This window comes from Labeo rohita, chromosome 7, assembly GCF_022985175.1.
Source record: "Labeo rohita strain BAU-BD-2019 chromosome 7, IGBB_LRoh.1.0, whole genome shotgun sequence".
Lineage (NCBI taxonomy): Eukaryota > Metazoa > Chordata > Actinopteri > Cypriniformes > Cyprinidae > Labeo > Labeo rohita.
The window spans coordinates 45,091,014-45,108,864 of record NC_066875.1 but is presented as its reverse complement, the minus strand read 5'-3'; the positions used below and the strand labels follow the sequence as shown (position 1 = coordinate 45,108,864).

Genomic DNA, 17,851 nt, shown 5'->3' with positions numbered 1-17,851 from the left:
ATCAGTTAATGTCTTATGAAGAGAAAAGTTGCATATTTGTAAGAAACGTATCCATAGCTAAGACATTTTAACTTGAAACTGTTGCTTCCAGCTAAAAAAACAAATCCATAACAAAGCTTTCTCCAGTGAAAAATGTCCATCTCCTGTTGTCCCCTCACATCAAAATCCACAAACTTATTTGTTTAGAGCTGTATTGGCTTGTAAACTGTGCTTGATCTAAGCGCATTTCTCTACTGATTTAGACAAGATGACTTTTTCATTGGAGAAAGTAGTATGGATAAAGTTAAAACATCTCAATGATAAATTTGTTTCTTACAAACACAGCTTTTTTCTTCACAAGATGTTAATTGGTAGACTGGAATGGTGTGGATTGCTTGTTTTTATCAGCTGTTTGGACTTTTTTTTCCGACGACACCCATTCACTGCAGAGGATCCATTTGTGAGCAAGTGAAGAAATTTCTCTAAATCTGTTTAGATGCAGAAAAAAACTCATCTCGGATGCCCTGAGGGTGAGTAGATTTCAAGCAAATAAAACTATTCTTTTAACCTAATTGTTGGATGATTGTTAGCATGACACTGAATGTTTGAATGTAACGTAGCTCATCCGATCACATTTTAGAGCTGGAACAATTCAATTTATGAATATTACACGGCTCTCTTGATTCTGATGTGACCAGTTAACTGCGTAATTGACTGTTGCTAGTGTTTCAATTTAAACTCAAATCAATATTTCATGTCCATGCGTTTATTTGTTTATAAAGTTGCCATTTAATAAGCATAAAAATGTATAATCATCCGGTCATTATCACAAATAATCACTTCAGGGTCATACAAAACTCTTGTTCCACATCAGGGTTTGTTTTGATGAATGACTGTACATTATCCCTGCATGTTTATGGTTATCTTTATGCATGTGTGCTCTGTGTTTTTGTGCCATTGTAGTGTGAGTGTTGAGATGCTTTGTTACTAGCATGTGCTGCTTCTCATCTGGATGGAAGCCACTTCAAATAGAGATGTCAAAGATGAGACATCAAGACGCGTGTCTGCCATGCAGCAGCAGCACGAGTGCTTTCCTTGACTTCTTTGGGCTTTCAGATGTGCTGAGACTTCTGAAGAGCTGCTGTTTCATGTTTTCAGATTGACTGGCGCTTTCAAAGAGGTACCGCGGTCCAGATTTGAGCTTCAGGCATTCTCAGCACCATCCAGTGTCTTAGGAGAGGTTTCTCTCGAATGTGCCTACACCGAACTTTGTATGCTGATGTTTTATGGTCCATTTAAAGTCAAACATAATATCAAAACCTGATGCGTGTTTTCAATACCTCGTAATTTTTCATCCCAAACTTGGAACTAGTAATTTCCTTAATACTGATATTTGAGATTGATATTGTGAATAATGCATTTATTTATTTTATTATTTATGTATTTTTATTTATTATTTTTTTTAATTTATTTTTTTTCTCTCAGATCTGACTGTAACATTGACTATTACTAATTGGATTTTCAAATTTAAATTGTTCCAATTTGTTTGTTTATTTATTTATTTTTATTTATTTATTTTTTGTATTTTATTTTTTAATTTTCAAGGAATTTACGATTTACTTTGGCATTACTGAAAATGAATTATTTTCTTACAACAATATTTTTTAAGTATTTATAAGTAACTTTTTTTTCTTTCAAAAATAGAATTATAATTATATATAATTCATGGAATATATTTATTATATATTAGAGTTATTAATGTATTTTAGTTCCATACTTTATATCTATGTATATATCCTTAATTGATGAAAATTAAAAAACAAAAAAAAAAAAACTGAAAAATCTTAATTGCAAAATATATATGTATTTATATTATATTTATTTTATTTAAAAGTTTAATTTAATTTATTTTTTAATTGTCATTTTTTTTATTTTACATTAAAACACACACAAACAGTTTGGGCTATATTTTATTCTAATTCTATAATTTATTTATTCAAAATATAACTTAAAAAAAATAGAAAATATATAATTTAAAAAAATCCATTTATATTCTAAAGCCATGCTAAACCATTTTTCTCTGCTGTTTTGCTCTCTTTTGTTTTGGTCTGAATCTGGCCTGATTTATACTCTGCCGTTTTAAAATCCACATCAGGCACACGTTTATTTTCTTTACTCATTTTCTAATTACAGACTGTTTTTGGACAATGTTGGCCGCCACAAAGCAGGTAGCTCCTTGTCTCCCTTCCTGTCCTACTTTGCGGTTCAATCCTAACCTTGTGTTGATATGGAATTTCCTCTATTCGTAAGTCAAATTTTCCGAAGTTGTGCTTTTTCTTATTTTTTTATGTCATCTCCTTTACTCCCGCAGTCTATTAGATTTACTGCTCCCTCTGCGACTGCCAGGGATGGAAATCTGACTTTGTAGGGGTACGGCTTACTGCACCATCCCACCGAGGGACAGGCCTGGTTATTTCAAATTGAAGAGCTTTGTAACTCAATTACCCCAAAACAAAAAAGACAGCCTAAGTATACTTTCTATCAGTGGACGGGATGGCAGGTTTCTCTGTATTATAGTCATTTGGAATTGGATTGGAATAACACTGTTGCTGCAAACGCAATTTCACTAAGCGCAGAATGAAAAGCCCCCATAATAAAGTAATGCTGAGGAAAATTGAACAAAGAGACATTTGGGTCTGGAACTGAATAGATCAGGTCCTGAGTTTAAGTGGCCTGATGCGACTAGATGTCAAGCCTGCCCTCGCCAGTAATAATGGTTTAATGTCCCTGATTTGGAAGGCCGTAAGATCCTTCTCTCAGTATAGAGCAGATTTAGGATGCTCTGATACAGACCTGAATATGTTTGAGTTTGATTTGGTATGGAAACAGTTCTTTTGTCCTTTTGCCCTGGTAATAATAATGGAGGAGAATGTGCATGATTGTTATTATGCAATGCAATAAAAAAAATAAAAAAAGATTTAATTACTTTCTTAAAATAATAATTACTCTTATTCAGCAAGGATGCATTAAATGTTTCTTGAGCAGCCAATCAGCATATTAGAATGATTTCTGAAGGATCACGTGACACTAAAGCCTGGAGTAATGATGCTGAAAATTCAGCTTTGATCACAGGAATAAATTACATTTTATAATATATTCACATACAAAACTGTTATTTTAAATAGCAAAAATATTTCAGAATATTGCTGGTTTTGCTGTATTTTGGATCAAATAAATGCAGGCCTGGTGAGCGGTAAAAATAAATATTTGTAAACAATATTTCACAATATTACTATTTTATTAATCAAGTAAATGCATCTTTGGTGAGCTTATATATTGAATTTTTTTTTTTTTTTTTTTTTTTTTTTTTCATCATAAAAAACATCATGTTGTGTGTGTGTGTGTGTGTGTGTATATATGTACTGCCATATAGTCACAAACATATTTAAAAACAATTTTTCGTTTACAATTTTTGTTTTTTAATAATTTATTTTTGGAAACAATATTAAGTGATGATTTGGCCATACACTGTATCAGTCTATTAATTAAACCAAGTGTGAAAACACTCAGATAGCAAACTTTTTTTGCTTGTGGATAATGTTTGTCCATCATTATGGCCTGTTTAGGTTTCCTATCTGAACAGGATGCGGTGCCAGTCGTTATCAGTGTGTTCAACAGGAATCTCAGGCTGATTGCTCTGAATGGCCCGGGGCTGCACTTTAACCCACAGCTGTAATAGTTTCCGTGTGTGTGTGTGTGACGGCTGTAGAGATGCCGGTGTGCAGCGTGGCGTCCGTCTGCAGGCTCAAGCTCTTTCAGGAGGCTCTTCTCAGCTCTCTGTCTTATCTCTGCTGATGGTATTATATTCACTGTATTCTCTAGATAAGCGTCGTGGAACAAGATAAGAGTTTGATTGATTTGTTTTCCTGTCGTCCAACACCAATCTGGCTCGTTTTAATGTCAAAAGTGTTTCATAAAGACATGAGCTTCTGATTCATGTTGTCTGGTTTCGAGCATATTCAGATCTAGATTTAAACACTGAAACCTGTTTGTGAGAAAGAAATACTTCATATAATAGATTTAGTCACGGCATGAGTAGTTTGTTATTGTTTAGTGCTGAAAGATGATTCATCTTCTTTTTTTTCTCATTATTTCTCTAAATAAGAATAAGAAAACAGATGTAGTGCTTCAGTTACAAACAAGAGACTGTTCTGAAGTGATTTATAGCATTTCTGACTGTAAATTCTGATTGGATGAGGCACATTCAGAAATTGTATAATACAGAATAAAACTGCCTGTCCTTGATCTTGACAGATCAGTATACAATGTTTGCATGCTGTAAACTGGCAAATTTATGATCTTTTATTGAGCTATTATGGGTTGTACGTGTCCATTTTCAATATGTTGACCTAAAGGCTGCTTCCTTATGATCAGTGAAGGTATGCAAAGTTTCTGAGAAAAGAAAGACCTTTTATTGTGGCTTTTAAATAGAAATTAAAGAGAAAAAAGCACTTGTGTTGGGTTCCTGTCATCACAACACTTATGAGAGTAATGAGAGCTGCTTTCATATGACGGCCGATGACTGATTTCATCTTTGTTCTTTGTTCACGTGCACTTATGCATCTACATCTGTTTTGGTTACGCTAGAGTTAGTCCGTATTAAATAAATATGATTTTGATGAAAGACCCTTGAATGTAGTTAGAGGTCGCTCAGTGTATTGAACTTCCCAACGTTCAAGTCTCGTATCTTTCCCCCTGAATGTCCATATAGTCTGAATGACGAGTTCAGCTCCAGTTTTTTATTATTTATATAATAATTTTATTCATTTATTTCATAGGTAAAATAATAATGGTTTGTTTGTTTATTTTGTATAGTAAGAAACATCCTTTTGCATATTTTGATGTTCTCAGAGTTTAGTTTATTTGTTATTTTTAGTATAGGTAAATATTTTTTTTATTTTATTTCATTTAGCAAAGCAAAAAAACGTCTTTTGATGTTCCATGATGTGTTCCAGCTTCTTTTATTTGATTTTATATTATTTTGTTTGTATTTGTTGTTAGTTTAATATACATTTACTGTTAACATTTTATTGTAACATTTTATTCATTTACTTTAATTATATTAATAATAGCAATTTAGTGTGGTTGTTGTTTGGTTGGTTGGTTGGTTGGTTGGTTGTTTGTTTGTTTGTTTAGTGATTTCCAGTTCAGCTGCAGTTCTTTTTGGTTTGTTTTATTTATTTAGACTTTTTTTTAATAAAGTTATAATTAAACATATAAGTTAATATTTTATTTTATTTTATTTTATTTTATTTTATTTTATTTTATTTTATTTTATTTTATTTTATTTTATTTTATTTATTTTATTTTATTTTATTTTATTTTATTTTATTTTATTTTATTTTATTTTATTTTATTTTATTTTATTTTATGTTATGTTATGTTATGTTATTTTATCTTTTGTTGCATAGTGAATAACATCCTTTGGCATCTTTTAATGTCCAATGATGTTTCCCAGAGTTCAGCTCCAACTTATTTTATTTATTAGATTTTAATTCATAAAATACTAAATGTACTTTTTTTTTTTTTTTTTTTTTTTTTTTTTTTTTGTATGTTTGTTTGTTTGTTTTTTAACCATTTCATAGGTACAATAACATTCAGTTACTTTATTTATTTTTGTTATTATTATTATTATTATTATATTATTAACAGCATTTTAGTGTGCATGCTTTTTGGTGTTGTTGTTGTTGTTGTTTTTAGAAGGTTACTGTTATTTATTTATTTTATATGTATGGTAACATGTTACTTATACTTATTACTTATACTTGTTTATTTACATTTTTTTTAATAATAAAATTTAGTATGTTATTTAGTATTTCAGTATTTTCAGGTGCAATTATATATTTTATTTTAGTAGAAATTTAATAAGTTTACTTTTTCATAGTTAATATTTTATTTACTAGTTATTTTTCATTTACTAGTTAATTTTCAATAATAGAAATTTAGTATTTTATTTTATTTTGTTTTATTTTATTAATAACAGCAATTTAGTTTGTGTGTGTGTGTGTGTGTTTTTATGGTAACATGTTATGTATTTACTTATACTTGTTTTTTTATTTTTATTTATTACAATTTATTCAGGTGCAATTATATAATTTATTTTAATAGAAATTTACTATGTTTACTGTTTCAAAGTTAACATTTTATTTACTAGTTGTTTTTCATTTATTAGTTATTTTTTAACTAGTTATTTTTCATTTACTACTTATTTTTTAAATTATTTTATTTTATTTTATTTTGCGTAGTAAAAGAACCTCCTTTGGCATCTTTTGAAGTCCCATAATGTTTCCCAGAGTTCAGCTCAGCGTGCGTGTTTGTCTTTAGCCTGCGGCCGGTTTCCCCTTTTAACCGCAGCGGTGTGCGGAGGTCATAGAGCGTCTGACAGCACTGAAGTCTCAGATTTGATTAGTCTCTGAGTGCCTCAGCAGATGTTAATGAGGAGACCTTGACCAACTGCCTGGGCTCCCAGAATCCATACCTATTAGCGTCCCGCTCCAGCGCTCTTTCTTCTCTGCGTGGAGCCGTTCAGCTGACAGGTGTTGGATGAGGCCGTCAATTATCAGAGCTGAATATCTGTGTCAAGCTCCATGAATCGATCCAATAAAGAGGGCAGTGACAGAAGTGTCCACCTCCGCTCACCCTTCATTACCTGCTGAGAGCGTCCTTTGTGACGGACTCCCGCCGTCCGTCAATGGGGCCGATTATTGGTCGGAATGATCCGATCCGCAGGCACTGATGGACAAATCGTTGGCTTTTTATTAAGACTCAGAGGAATGTTTGAAGTGAATGAATTTTGTACGGTTTTGCCTGTTGGAGGACAAGAAATAGATTATGAATGACTGTGATGTTAAATTAAATGGCTAAAACATATGATTGATATTTTTCATTTATTTAATATACTTATTGAATTAAAGCAAGTAGATTTAACTCATTCTTTCAGTGTAAACACTGGATAGATTGGGACTTTTTTTTTTAATTATTATTATTTTATAGAGCCGTATGAAATCTGTTAACTAAATACCCTTTTAATTTTCCCAGATTTTATTTTTTCCCATTTTAATTTTTATGGATTCCATTTTTTCTGAAATTGGAATGTTTATTTTTAATAGTTCAATTTTAGTTAAAAGCAATTTTTTTTTTTTTTTGTATTTCATAACATTTTTTCTGAGTTCTGTTTTAATGGTTACATTTTAGTAATAAAAAAGCAACCTGTGAAACCTGAAACCTGTTTTTTTTTTGTTTTGTTGTTGTTTTGTTTTGTTTTTTTTTTAATTTGGGGGGGATTTCCATTTAATTAAATTCAGTTTCAGTTGTTCTTTAGCACTACTTTAGCACTAAAAAGGCATGAACTTAACAGTTTATTCATTTAATTTTTAGGGCCCTATATATCTGTTGTTGTTGGGGGATTTTTTGTATTTTGTTTTTTTGTATTTTTTTTTTTCCCCCCACATTCCATGTTTTCCATTTTTGTTTCTTTTTAATGATTTAATTACATTTTAATAATAAAAAAAACATGTCTAATTAATTGAAATAATTGAATTCATAAAACTAGCAATTTAATGATTTATTGTGATTTTTACAATATTTGGGCGCTATGAATTTTTTTTTATTTTATTTATTATTTGAATTCTGTGTGGTAATGAGGTAATCAAATGGAGAAACATTAACAATTGAATTAATCATTAAATTATATCAAATTCCTAATGAATTAATTAATCAATAAATTAATAAATTCCTCCTTTTTAGAAAATGTTCCTCCTGTTAAAATTAATACATAGAAGAAAAATTGTTATTCCTTAAAAATCCCTTTAAAAGTTTAAATAATTCTACATACTTTTTTCTTTTTTTTTTGACTGGATTCCATGATTCCGTCTTTGTTTTCCACATCAGGGAAATCACAGGGCCCTGTGTTTGTGAAAAGCAGTGCTATTTACTTAGCAGTGTTCCGGAAAGCATCTGATTAACATAATTTAGTTTAAAAAGGGATGTTTATATACATTTTTCAAAAATCATGTCAGCAGTAATTGCAAATAGAATTCAGCACAAATTTTGTTGCATGTTTGTGCCTTTACCTGATTTGAATGAGCTTTTTTTTTTTTTTTTTTTTTTTTTTTTTTTTTTTTTTTTTTGTGACCTTGTTGCTTTCTGGCCGAAGTCATGGCGTCTCTTTTGCTGACGAGACCCGATGACCTCCAAAAGCGGACGGGCGATACTTTGGCACGCTTTGGTTCTTCACTCACATTCTCATTCTGCTTCAAGGATGTTTCTTGTTCTCTGTCAAAAAGGCTTTTTCACAGCGATGCAGAGGAAGCGGCCTCATCTTCGTCATTATGAGTGTTGCATAATGCTGATTTTGAAGGTGGCACGCTGAAGTGTTTTCATGCGGCGAGAGAAAGCATGCCAGTTCAGGCCTGGACCAGAGACATCCATCATAAAGCGACAGCAGCAGTGAAATCACCATTAGTCACGTCCTTTTGCAAGCAGACGGTAACAGCCTTGCTGAATTGAGACAAGAACGTCAAGAGAAAAGCGCTAGAAGTAGCAGCTGAGCTACTCTGAGATAATTTTATTATGTGAAGAGAGGAATGTTAGGAATAAAACCTTAATACTGTTAGACAGGTTTGCCTTCTCGTATTAAGTACATCATCTCTCTTTGCTTTGCTTTAGATTACAGTGATATATATGATAGCTATAATGTATTTTGTATGTATGATTAATTTTTTTTTTTTTTATATTGCTTTATAAATGGCTGAGATTTTTGTGGGTTTTTTTTTTATTATTTTAAAAATAGTTTTGAAGTTTTTTTTTGTTTGTTAATAATAGAAATTTAGCATATTATTTAGTAGTAATTGTTTGGTATTTATTATTATTTTAATAATAGAAATTTAGTATATTATTTTATATTTCATAAGGGCAATTACATTTTATTTATAATTATTTTAGTAATAAAAATTTAGCATGTTATTTAGTATTTCATAGGTATTACATTTTATGTATTTATTTATTTAGGTTTATTTTAATAATAAAAATGTTGTATGTTATGTAGTATCTCATATTATTTGTTTTTATTTTATTTTTTATTTACTTTTAGGTGTGTTATTTAGAAAGTCGTATGCATAATTACATTTTTATTTGTATGTTATTTAGTTTATTTGTTAATATTTTAAAAGAAATGTTACTATTTCTTGGATTTTTATTTTATTAATAGAAATTTTGTATATTTTATATTTCATAAGTACAATTACATTTTACTTTTTGTTATTTTAATAATAAAAATGTAGCATGTTATTTAGTATTTCATAGTTACAATTACATTTTATCTATGTAATTATTTTGTTTTTTAATAATAAAAATTTTGTATGTTATTTAGTATCCCATAGGTAAGATTACAATTTATTTATTTATTTTTTATTTACTTTTAGTAGTATAAATTAGGTATGTTATTTAGCAAATTATATGTAAATTACGTTTTTATTTGTATATTATTTATTTTATTTGTTATTATTTTAAGAGAAATTATTTATTATTTCTTAGATTTTTCTTTAATAATAGAAATGCTTCATAGGTACGATCACATTTTATTTATTTTTGTTTATTTTAGTAATAAAAATTTTGGATGTTATTTAGTATCTCATAGGTAATATTGCAATTTATTTATTAATTGTTTTTATTTTATATTTTTTATTTTCTTTACTTTTTGTATAAATTAGGTATGTTATTGTTATATTAAAAAAATTATTAGTAGTACTAGTGCCTCAATTTCTTAGGACATTTTTTTGGAAATGGCAAAGTTAGAAAGAGGCTTTGACTGTGACTACATTACGATTTAAATACGTTTACATAAAAAATGCAAAAATGTATTCTGTTCAAAGCTGATGGGAAAAAGTCCTTTCATTACTGAATATTTAACTACTTATTAAGGTTTTTATAATTGGGTGGCCTTGGAAAACAGTCCTGTTTAGTTTTACTCTCCCTTCAACTACCATGCATGTTCTCATATCTGAATATTATACAGATTTGAGTCATTTGTCAGACTTTAAATGCGTCGTATCTGGAATATCTCTCCTGACGTGTGCAGTTTTTAAAGCAATGCATCTGTAAACAAATATAGTTTCGGTCCCGTCCTGCGTCATCATGCATGAGAGATTTGAGAGAAGGGCTCCATCTGTTTTTGATGCTCGGCAGCAGTGTGAAGAGCTCGGCCATCAAATCAGCCCTGACACATGTTTAACATCAGGAGGAATCGCTTCCCATTAAATAGTGGAAAGAATTACCGTTGTTTTACTTCGCAGTCCTTTGAGTTAACAACCCTGGCAAATGTTCCAGCGCAAATGGACGGTTTTAATTCTCTGTCTGGGATCTGTAGGGAGCGACTCGTATATGACTTTAATTCAGACTGAGCTGTGATGCTCCTTATTCATCAGCAGATAAATCTCACTCGCTCTGACGGGTTTAAGACGCTGATTAATCACATCACACGAACAAACGGTGTCTCACGTCACTGTCCGGCCTTTTCCTTCACTGACGCTTTGACAGTAACATGTGAAACAGATTGACATTAAACATTCATGTTGTTAGTTTTCAGGATTGAGAGGTTTAACTTTTGGAATTAAGTGCGTCTTCTCTCTTCACTTTGCTTTAGATGACAGTAATGTATTTTGGATGTACAATAATTTTGTGTGTGTGTGTGTAGTAAAGAAACGGCACACATTAAATCTTTATTAAGATTTTTAGTTGTCTTGTGGAAGAATGTGTTTTTTTTTTTTTTTTCTATTTAATATTGAAAAAAATTGTGTTATTTAGTATTTCAGAGGTACGATTACATTTTATTTTATTTCTATATTTCTGAATTTATGTATGTATATATTTTTGTAATTAACAAATTAGTATTTATTATATTATATATTTATTTTAATATATTTTAATAATACAAATTTAGTGTCATTCAGTATTTCAGTGGGATGATTACATTTTATTTTATTATTTATGCATTTTAAATTTATTTGTATTTTTTATTTAATTAATTGTTTATTTTTAATATTAAATATTTAAATACAAATTTAGTGTCATTCAGTATTCACAGTACTCAGTAGTCACTGGCATGATTACATTGTAATTTTATTATTTATGTATTTTTTAATTAATTTATATTTTATGTAATAAATAATTTGTTTGTTTTATTATATTATATATTTGTAAATATTTTTATTGATACAAATTTAGTGTCATTCAGTATTTCCCTGGCATAATTATATTTTATTTTATGTATTTTTAATTTATTGTTGTTTTAATGTAGTCAATAATTTTATTTATTTTATTATATTCTATATTTATTTTAATGTATTTTAATAATACAAATTTAGTGTCATTCAGTATTTCACAGGCATGATTACATTTTATTTTATTATGTATTCTTAATAAATGTATTTATATTTTTCATTAAGTAATTAATACATTATTTATTTTAATGTAATTTATTAAAACATTTATTTTATTATATAATATATTTAAATATAATTAATAATTTATTATTTGTTTTATTATATTATATATTTATTTTAATAATACAAATTTAGTGTCATTCAGTATTTCACTGGCATAATTACATTTAATTTTATTATTTATGTGTAGTTAATTTATTATTATTTTAATAGCAATTTGCTGTTATTTGTGATTTCATGGGTCCAATTACATTTTATTTGTTTATTACTTTAATTTAATGTTATTTTAATAATAGGAATGTATTGTTATTTACTATTTCATAGGTATTTATTTATTATCTATGTATTTATTATATATTTATTATCTTTTCTTTTTTTTTACCATATGTTTTTTAATTTTGCATTTTAGGAAATAATTGTAAATTTATATATGCATTACATACATTTTATGCATGAAAAAAAAATTCACCACAAAGTGTTTGAAACTGCTGAATGCAGATGAACCCTTATTTAATCCAATATTTACTCCAAATTCCCCAAACATATTTGGAAAACAAACACAAAATAATGCATATTTGTAAACAGTTAATATATTTTAATTTATTGATAAGGTTGTTCACATTTTTTGCTATTGACACACTTCTGTTATTTGGCTAAACAGGCAATGCAAATTTGCATATGCATATAACAGCTGGTGTATTGTTTTATCGTGTTATGTTTCTGTTTTCATCTTGGAGATTAACGCGGTGTCTAATTGAAAAAGAGTTTTAATACCTTATGCATTACATTAATCTTGTTTTAAGGATATTGAAGACATGTTTGCTGGCAAACAAGCCAAATGAACAGTGAATGTGCATGAATAGGGACTTACATGACTTGCAAAGATGAAACAGCTTATTAGCAGATCACTCCTTTACTGCAGTTTGGCTTTTACATGTTAGAAAAGGAGAAATAAGTCGCATTATCTCAGCAGCTGCAATCTGAAACCAGTAAGTGAAGCGTGGCGCGTCGCATTACTGTTATCGGAGCTGTAGATGGATTGAATCTGAGCTGTAATCTGGCATCGCACGCTTTTCCATGTCAGATTTCACTCGCCACTCTTTCTCACGCTAATTACCATCCCAAGTAAATCCGCCAGTCAACCAACACGGTCACAACAGAGAAGAAGTCACGAAAATCGACTGTACGTCACAATCAATCAGTGCTTTGAAAGAATAAAAGATGGAGAACGTTCATCACTCACAACACGTTCGACTAGCAGGATGTTCAACTAAACGATTCATTAGGAGAGTAAATAGGGTCAGTTATGACGACATGTTGACTTTAACATGGGCTGCCGTGCCAAGCAAATCTCCCGCTGTGTTTGAAGGGAAACTGAGCGCATTAACCTTCTGCAGGAGAGGTCAAACATTCATCTGTTTAGATGCATCTGTGAGCCGCTTTACACTGTTGCTTGTTTTGCTTGTTTTGCTGTTTGTCAACAGTTAGAGCTTCATTTTCATTTAGGGCTCAGATTGAGTGCTTTTAATGTGTATTACATGACAGGACTCACTTGGTAAATGCAGTTCAGTGATTTGGCTTACAGTGTGGAGATGTGTTTAGTATATAGAGCAGGCTGATATTTGGCCTCTGTGAGATGATCAGCTGTCAATCATTCTCAGATTATAGAATTAACTGAGCATTGCTATGGCCAATTAATATAAATATTAATTTCCACTGTATAGAGATTTTAAATACTCCCTAAAATATTGTAATATTGATGAAATATTATGTAAAATGAGTTCATTTTAGAAGTGTTTTGTTTGCCATTAATAAATTGTTTTTAAAATAAAATATTAAAATATTTATTTTAATGGTAAAGAAATCAGTCCAATTAGTACAAATGTTTATTAAAAAATAAAAATAAATAAAGATATATATATATATATATATATATATATATATATATATATATATATATATATATATATATATATATATATATATATATATATATAATATAATATTTTTAATTTAATATGTATTTATTTTAAATTAAATTTTTATTTTACATTTGATATATTTTTCAGTATTGTCTCATTTGGCATTAATAAATTAAATTCATTTTTTAAACGAATTTAAATAAAATAAATTAAATATTTATTGACTATATATAAAATAAAATAGTAAAATAGTAATATTAAAATGTTGTTGTTGTTGTTGTTGTTGTTTAGGTGGATGGATAGGTTATTAAATTAGTAGAATTAACTGAATTTGACTCATGCTCAAATGTTCATTCCAACAGCATAAATTCCAAAACTTGTATTTTCAAATATTTTTTAAGAAATGTTAAATATGCTAATAAATAAAATATATAATATTCAGTAAATATTGTGTAAAATGTTTTTTGCCAGTGCCTCATTTGGCATTGATAAGTTAAATTATATTTATTATATATTAAAGAAAATATTAATATGTAATAGTCAATACATAGGTGTGAGTTCTAGCATTTTTTTTTTTTTAATTTTTTAAAATTATAATATTGATTAAATAAGGGACATTTAGTGTAAATATAGTGTAAAACATGTTTATTTAATTTCAGCATTGCCTTATTTAGCTTTAATAAATTAAATTATGTTTATTTTATTATGTATGCAATGTTTTTGTTTTTTGTCGGGTTTTTTTGTTTGTTTGTTTGTTTGTTTTTTGTTTTTGTTTTTTGTGGGGGTTTTTTAATTATTATTACATTTGGATTACTATTTTTAATGGCTCATGCCCAAATATTCAGTCCCCTACCATAAATTCCAACATTTATATTTTCAAATATTTTTAAATAAATTTATAAGTACATTTTATATAATAAAAAAAAATATTAATAATTTTTAAAATGCTTTATTTGACTTTTATTTTTCATTTGGCATTAATAAACTGAATTATATTTACTGTATTATAAAAAAATGTATATAAAATAAATATAAATACAAAATGTTTTTTTTTTTTTTTTTTTTTTTTTTTTTTTTTTTTTGTGAGTGAATGATGAATTTCAGTGTTTTGGATGAGCTGTTCCTTTAAGGTTTTCTCATTCTAACCTTCTCGCTTTAGCTTCCTGTTTTGGTCTGTAATGGAAAGTCATTGAGTCCTGACAGAAAGCAGACTGATGCTGTCATACGCCTGTGTGCATTTATCTGTGGGAATGAAGCGATTGTGTCTTGTCGTAATGTATTTGTTTAGGCTCGAGGACGTCGTGTGACAGCACGATTGCAGCTTGAGTTCATTTCTCTGGCATCCCCCATTACAGGGACACGTCTGCTATCTGAGTGTCAGCGCAGTCAAAATGTTTTCATTTGTGTCAGAGCTGCAGATGGGAAACGCTTTCTAGAGCATTGTGGGGAAAATGAGTAAATCCATCTCATGACCTAATTGGTGGTGTGTTTTTGGTAGCTTAAAAAGGCTTGCACTGCATGGCAACCTCTTAGAACACCTTAGCACCTATAATACCCTTTTCATGCCCACAGGCATGAAAAATATAGAAATATCTGGGAATTAAAAAAAAAAATTAAGGTCTGAAGAGTAATTTCTGTGAGTCAAATTGGAAAGGCATATACGTTTCTGTAGCAAGTTGCATATTTCTTAGCCATAATTTGCTCTTTGTGAGTGCAATCTTATCCAGTATGATGACAAAACATACTATATACATCTATAAAAAACATCTATATATTTAGTATGCAGAATTTATTTATTTATTTATTTATTTATTGCCCATGCAATATTTATTTGCATGCAGAATTTATTTATTTATTTATTTATTTATTTATTTATTTATTTATTGCCCATGCAGTATTTATTTATTTATTTATTTATTGCCCATGCAGTATGTATTTATTTATTTAATATGCACGTTTTATTTATTTATGTATTTATTTATCTAAACCCACCCAGAACACTTTATATACCCTATAATACCTATAATGGCTTTTTTATAGCCCACAGTGATGGAAAAACCTGGAAATATCTGTGAATTTTAAAAAATGTAGCCTTGGACGAGACATTTCTATGAGTCAGATTTGAAAGTCATGGATCTAGAATGAATTGCATTTTTCTTGGCTTTAACTTGCAGTCTTATCCTGTATTCACTTGCTTCAATTATCCAGCAATCCAAGTGGAAAAGTTACGGAAATTTGTTGGTCAAAAGGTTTGGGAAGAGTCTATAATACAGAGTGGTTTTGAACGAGAGCTGCTGCTAAAAGACTAAACATAAGTGGTTGCTTTGGGGCAGAGAGATGCTCTTGTAATTTGGTTAATAATACTGATGCGCCTCGTCTTGGCATGTGAGGACCAATTTTGAGTTTAAACCGACCTTCAAGTTTTACTTTACTAATTCTGCTACTGTTCGTCCACGCCACTCTGTGGTATTTAACTCTGAACATTAATGAACGGTCTCATCACATCAATGACCATTATGGAATTGTTATGATGAGTCATAAAGTGCCTTAAGAATAAAGAAATGACTCGGAGTCTGGATAATTACAGGCTGGCTAATGATGAAGTGTTCCCACAATCCTGACTGCTGCTGAGAAGCGTTCTCAGGCTTTCTCAGGTCAATCTAACCAGCTTATTGGCAGCGTGCTCCTCTCACACCCTTATTACCCTTTCAAGCAGAGCCAGCAGAGCTGCACTTAGCAGCACCTGGTTTTGCCTTTAGTGATTGCAGGTTATTACTTGGTCCACAATGATTCGACAGATTCGTAGGATATTGTAGAACGTAACTGGTTTTGAGTTTCTGTTCAAGTGTCATTTAATGGCAGTTTTATGACACAGTGTACACAGTAAAAGTTAATGGCAGCAATTGATGACATCAAAGTAGCACAGATAACATCATATATGCTTATTTATCATTACTTGACGTGACTAGTGATAGAGCAGTATTATCAGTCATTGAGCGATAATGTATCTGGCATTGGCCAATCAATTTTATTATCATTTTTTTATTATAATAATAATAACTTTATTATTATTAAATACTTAATACTTCATAGCCTATATAACATAATATATATTTGGAAATAAATTTGGATGTGTATATATGTGTGTGTGTGTGTGTGTGTGTGTATGTATATATGTATATGTGTATGTGTGTGTGTATATATATATATATATATATATATATATATATATATATATGTATATATATGTGTGTATATATATGTGTATATATATATATATATATATATATATATATATATATATATATATAATATAATATAATATAATATAATATAATATAATATAATATAATATAATATAATATAATTAGGCTCTTGTTCTTTTAACTACTTTACAGGACTGCTAAAAATTTGTTCGTCTGGTCTTATGACATGAAAGTAGCACTTACACATTTGTAATATATCAAATGATCTATCATTATCACTAGTCATGTCAAGTAATACAGTAAATAGAGTGATATTTTTTAGAAATTTTGTGATAATACATTGGACAGCTTTTCAGTAACAGCTTTATTTTGAATTATTTTAATAATATTATTTGATTTAATTAATAATTAAAAACTAAGTATTTTTATTTATTTATTACGTGTTATTTTTAAGTGACTATATAATATTTATTTATTTATTATCATTTAATGTTTGTTTATTAAAAAAAATAAAAATTAAAGCAATAAAATTTGTCTGGTAGCACTTACACATTTTTTATTTATCTCAAAATATATGACAAATATCAACTGATCTGTCATTATCACTAGTCATGTCTAGCCATACTGTAAATAGAGTGATATTTTTTATATATATTTTGTAATAATATATTGGACACTGGCCTCTCAGCACTGTGGTTTTTAGTAATTGCATTATTTTATTTTATTTTTTATTTTATTTTATTATTATTATTTTTTTAAGTGATTATAAAATATTAGTATTTATTTATTTATTTATTTATTTATTTATTTATTTAATACTAGCAATTAGTAGTTTTCTTAGTATTTTCTTAAAATATATGACAATTATCAACTGATCTATAATTTTTACTAGTCATGTCAAGCCATACTGTAAATGTTTTTAGACTTTCAGTAATAATATATTAGACACTGGCCTCTCAGCACTGTGGTTTTCAGTAATTGCTTTATTTTATTTTATTTTATTTTATTTTATTTTAATTTAATTATTTATTTAATACTAGCAATTAGTATTTTTCTTTTCTTTTCACTTTACAGGACTGGCCTAGAAATGGTTTAGTCAGGTCTTGTGACTCTGTGCTAGTGATGGTATCACCTTTCAAAGTCCTCAGACAGGCCTTGTTCTGTAATCTTATCCATGTCACAGTATCGCTTTTGATCCCATGATTGGTCCGTGGGCCGCTTTCCAACCTTCTCCCGTGTCTCA

The 17,851-nt window shown here is 28.8% G+C and overlaps 2 protein-coding genes across 2 annotated transcripts in view; both read left to right on the top strand.

The window, feature by feature from the left end:
- The window catches only part of snrpa1 (small nuclear ribonucleoprotein polypeptide A'), a 199,101-nt gene that overhangs the window by 77,146 nt on the left and 104,104 nt on the right, over positions 1 to 17,851 (top strand). The gene's annotated exons all lie outside the window — the stretch shown is intronic.
- chsy1 (chondroitin sulfate synthase 1) overlaps positions 1 to 17,851 on the top strand; it is an 84,696-nt gene that overhangs the window by 63,936 nt on the left and 2,909 nt on the right. The window lies entirely within an intron of this gene.